The sequence below is a fragment of the Rhinopithecus bieti genome, unplaced genomic scaffold (genome assembly GCF_001698545.2).
Source record: "Rhinopithecus bieti isolate Rb0 unplaced genomic scaffold, ASM169854v2 scaffold_36008, whole genome shotgun sequence".
NCBI classification, from domain to species: Eukaryota; Metazoa; Chordata; class Mammalia; order Primates; family Cercopithecidae; genus Rhinopithecus; species Rhinopithecus bieti.
Window position 1 is genome coordinate 3,186,821 of NW_016816204.1, and position 4,684 is coordinate 3,191,504.

General features: G+C 56.0%; 1 protein-coding gene across 1 annotated transcript in view; it reads right to left on the reverse strand.

Annotated features, from left to right (window-relative positions):
- LOC108516852 (cadherin-23) overlaps nucleotides 1-4,576 on the reverse strand; it is a 421,574-nt gene extending 416,998 nt beyond the window's left edge. Inside the window, exon 1 of the mRNA XM_017854517.1 lies at nucleotides 4,209-4,576. The gene's annotated coding sequence lies outside the window, so the exon portion shown is untranslated. The remainder of the gene's footprint in view (nucleotides 1-4,208) is intronic.
- Nucleotides 4,577-4,684: the final 108 nt, after the last annotated feature.

The window sequence follows — 4,684 nt, forward strand, 5'->3', positions numbered from 1 at the left end:
AAAAAAAAAAAAAAAAAAAAAGAAATGTCCAGCATGCCAACAGCACCCCTGTGCCCCAGTCATTACGCCCCCGGGAGTAACCATTATTCTGACTTCTATCACGTGGATGGGTTTTGCCGCTTCTCTGTGGGGCCTATGCTTTTCAGTTCTCCCCAGTCCCCACCACTCCCTATTGTGTTACATTTGGCACTGCTTTACTCTTTTGTCTGCATCCTCGCCTCCCTAGGCATGCAAATGTCCAAGGGCAGATGCCTAGAGTCCAGAGTACAGCAAGATGGACATTCACCACCCATCTTGAAAGTAACCACCATGAAGAGTTAAAACTGGATACAGGCACAGCAAACGGTTGGTGTGTTAATGATCACTTAATAGGGCTGGAGAAGGTAAAAGAACCATCACCCAGCAATAACCCATTCAGTCAATGAACAGTTACTGAGCACCAATCCCATCCTGAAATAACCTATCTGGTAGGGTTCGACTTCTAAACAACCTTGCTCATCTATTCATGGACAAACAGGATTGCCCCAGTGCCAAGAGGAAGCCAAATCAAGGCTCAAACTAAAATAAAATAAAACGTTTATAAAACAACTAAAACTGAATTTGAAAACAATAAGTTCAATGGGAATTAAGTCAATTTTTACAATCATCTTTACATATTAAGACCTGAGGGTTCAAGAAAACAGTGAGACTTACTAACCTAGTTATTTTAAATTTTATTATTTTCTTTATCGATTGATTTTGAGATGGAGTCTCACCCTGTCCCCCAGGCTGGAATGCAGTGGCACAGTCTCAGCTCACTGCAACCTCCATGTCCCAGGTTCAAGCAATTCTCTTGCCTCAACCTCTCACGTAGCTGGGATTACAGGTGCCCACCACCACGTCTGGGTAATTTTTGTATTTTTAGTAGAGCCGGAGTTTCATTCTGTTGGCCTAGCTGGTCTCAAACTCCTGGCCTCAAGTGATCCACCTGCCTTGGCCTCCGAAAGTGCTGGGATTATAGGTGTGAGCCACCGCACCTGGCCAACCTAACTATTTTTGAACTCACTGATTTTCAAATCGATGTCTGAATGTCTTCACATTAGCTCGCTCTTTGTAAGGCCCATGACTGTGTCTCCCATAGTTCCTCCTCATCACCTTGTCCCCTGGCAGAGCTGCCCTCTCTCTGGGAGAGGCTAGCTTAGGGAAAGGATAGGCTCTTTGGGCAGGGTGGGATGCCTGAGCCATGCAATGACCTTTCACCTGTGACACCATCGGCTACACCAGGCCTCTGATCCAAATCTCTCCAGCAGTGTTTCAAATCTCCTACTCTCACGCCAGCCTTGATGGCTTCAGGGTCATCATCCAGAGGACCAGGGGTATAACCTGCCACCATGCCTCGGCATCATCCCTGTGTCTTAAGGCTAGAGGCCTTGAACCACCCTAGGGCAGTAGAAGTGGGACGTCCAGTCCAGGATGGGGTCAAGGGAGAGCTTGGTCAGTATCCTCCCTTCTGTAGGCTGTTCCAAATTGGCACTGATGCTCCTCCACTCTGCGTAAGTCCAATGGCCGCTGAGAGGTGTTATCAATGGGCCGAACCACCCATCTGGGAGGGCAGATGAGGTGGAAAGTAGTTGCTCAATTCCTTCTGCTTGAGGGACAGCATCTAGTCTCAGTCTCAGGCGTCCTAGAGGCAGAGTATGTATATCTAGCTTCCAGAAACCCTGCCCCCTCCACTCACCTCCTACTGGAACATGTGCAGGGGTTTTTGTTGGTTTTTTTTTAGACAGGGTCTCGTTATATTGCCCAGTCTGGAGTACAGTGGGTATTCACAGGCACGATCCTAGCACACTACAGCCTTGAACTCCTGGGCTCAAGCAATCCTGTTGCCTCAGCCTCCCCAATAGCTGGGACTACAGGGGTTCACCACTGCACCCGATTCCGTGTACAGTTTTGACTGCACACAAAGCTGAGATGCTATTCTAATCTGTTTAAAAGACCCTAAAACACAGACACTCTTGTGGCATTAGCATGGTACAACCCGAAGGGGCCAGTGGTGGACTATTAATCCAAGCCTAGCAAAGCAGCCAGAGAAAGAAGTTCAGTCTCATTCTCACTTCTGTGTTCTTATTCACTGCCCTATACAATACTCTACACCAAGTAACTATGTAATACCTCTTAGAGAAGGCACTGTGGACTACAGCTTAAACTTTACTGAGCACATGAGTCACCCAAGGATCTTATCAAATGCAGATTCTCATTCAGAAGATCTGGGGTGGGGCCCAAGAGTCTGCATTTCTAACAAGTCTCTAGGTGATGCCGACACTGCATGTCCCCAGGCCACACTCAGAGGAGCAAGGTTCCACCAGACCTTCACCTCCCAGAAGAATGTGCATTTTAAATGAGCACTTCAGGAAGGTGCCCTTTAAAATATTTGGCTCAAATAAATGAACCTCAAATGGTGAAACTGCAGGTAAGGTAGCTTGTTGGGTGGGGGAGCTATTCCAGAGGCAACCAGGACCATCTGCCATCACACCCCTCAGATCAAGCCCTTTGGTAAGCAGACGTGAGGAGCCCAGCTGTTTGGAGGTGAGGAAGGCCAAGTTAGAGAAGTATATGGGGGCCCAGCACAGAGGAGGCCAGGATGCTAGCTGTGGGCCTCCCACCCCTCACTGCTGTCCTCCAGCACTCGAGGCAGAGCTTCCTGGTTCACACCACTCGCTTCTGTGTGCCACCTTCCCAGCTCATGGGGTACACCCACCCTCTACCACGAGACACTCTGCCTTCCCGTCCTCCCCAGCCCTGGCAGCCAGAGCCAAGCCTTGCTATTCCCCCAGCCAAGAGACCCCTTCCCAGCTCCTCCTTGGCAGAGTGACATCTAGTGCCCCCACCCCTGTAGGTGCTGACCGCAGTGCACCTACCCCTGCACCAGGAACCAAGCACTAACTCCAAGCCAGCTCTCCCATCATGGGCTGATTCATCATCACCATGCAACTGGCCCCAACTAGGTTTTTCAAGCCCGCTCTACCCCACACCCCACAACCTAATTCTTCCCTGTGTGAGGGTCTGACTCCACCCAACACACACACACGCGCGCGCACACACACACACACACACACACTCCTCCTGTGTCTCTCTAGCTTATTTCAAAATCCAAATTAGGGTGGGGGCACTTGCTAAGGGGCTGGAAGGCGAGGTCAATGCCAGATCTGGTCTGAGAGGGCAAAGGACGCAGAAAAAGAAGGCTCTGGTTTCTGAATTACTAGGGAGGATGGGGGTGTATTACTACAGAGGAAAGGCTAATTTCCTCCCAGTGGACCGCTGACAGCACTAGCGCTGGGGCTGGGGTCGCAGTGGGGCGGCGGCTGGCACCGGATCTCCGCTCACAGCACGGAGGCAGCCTCTCTAGGTGCCCGCTCCAGGAAAGCCAGGCAGAGTGCCCGCCGGCTGGCGCTGCCACTACCTCGGAACACGCGGGCTCTGCCCGAGTCCTGGGTTGACCTACGGTGGAGACGAGGGGTAGTGCTCCCGGGTGCGAGCTCCTCGGGGCAGCCAGCACCGTTCGTAGCGGGCCATCTCCAGGGCCAGGAAGGAGAAGCTCGAGCCGCATAAGGCTCCCGGCTCCGCGAGGGGCGCGTCTTCCCATAGCTGGACCGAATTTGGGAGGACGTGTAAGTCCCCTGGGGTCTCCCGCGGGCACAGGGACGTGATGAGAGGAGGGGAGAACTACGTGCCTTTAGTTCCCTTCAGCGCCGCTGCCCAGCCTGCAGTAGGGGTGCGCCCCACCCCATCCCCACTGTCCAAATGGGGACCCAGGGCTCAGAAGGGGAGGGGATTGGATCCCAACGCGTTCCACTCCCGAAAACCTCTCCACCCCAGACCTGGACCCTCTCCGTAGCGCCAAGAGCAAAGCCCCCGAATGTTCGCGGTCCCAGGACCGGGGATGGGGGATGGGGTGCCTGTCCTCCCAAGGCCAACGCGAATTGAATTCGAGTGCCCTGGAATCAAAGTTGCCGCGCGTCGGTCCGGGAGCTCGGAGCGGGGCGCGGGGCTGGGGCTAGGGGCCTGGGACCGAAGGATGCCACGAGCGCCCGCCGCGGGCGATGGCCGCGCTGAGAACAAGTGGTTCGGCAGCCGCTGTAGCCACCAACTTTCCCGCCGCGCGGCGGGCGAACGGCAAGGGGAAGGAGAGGGAAGCGAGAAGGGAAGGGGCGGTGCGTGGCTCCGGGTACCGTGTGCGTGTGTGCAGCGGCGCCGCGCCTCGCCTCGAGCTCTGCTCTCCGCCGGATCGGCCCCCGCTGGCCGCCTGCTCTGGCCCTGGCCACCGCCGCGTCTCGCAGCCGGCGCAAAGGCTCATCCGCGGCGTGCCGGCCGCTCTCGGGTCCCCGCGGGCCGCTCGCCGCTCGCAACTTCAGGCGCGCCGGGGGCTCTGACTAGGCGCGCCCCAAACGTCCAGAGGCTTGGCCACCCAGCGCTCCATGCCCGGGCCGGGCTGCCCTGCCCAGCCCGGCTCAGCGTCCGGCCGCCGTCGGACGCGTCCTCTGGCCAAGCATCGCGCCTGCAGCCCACGTTCCTCTCTCCCGAGCCGCCGCCGCCGCTCAAGTCCGCGATCAACTTTCCCTTGCTTCCCCCGCCCCGCTCGGCCCCCGCCGTCCAGACCCCGCCTCCAGCCGCTCCCTCCCTCACCTCCCGCCTCGCCCTGCCCCCG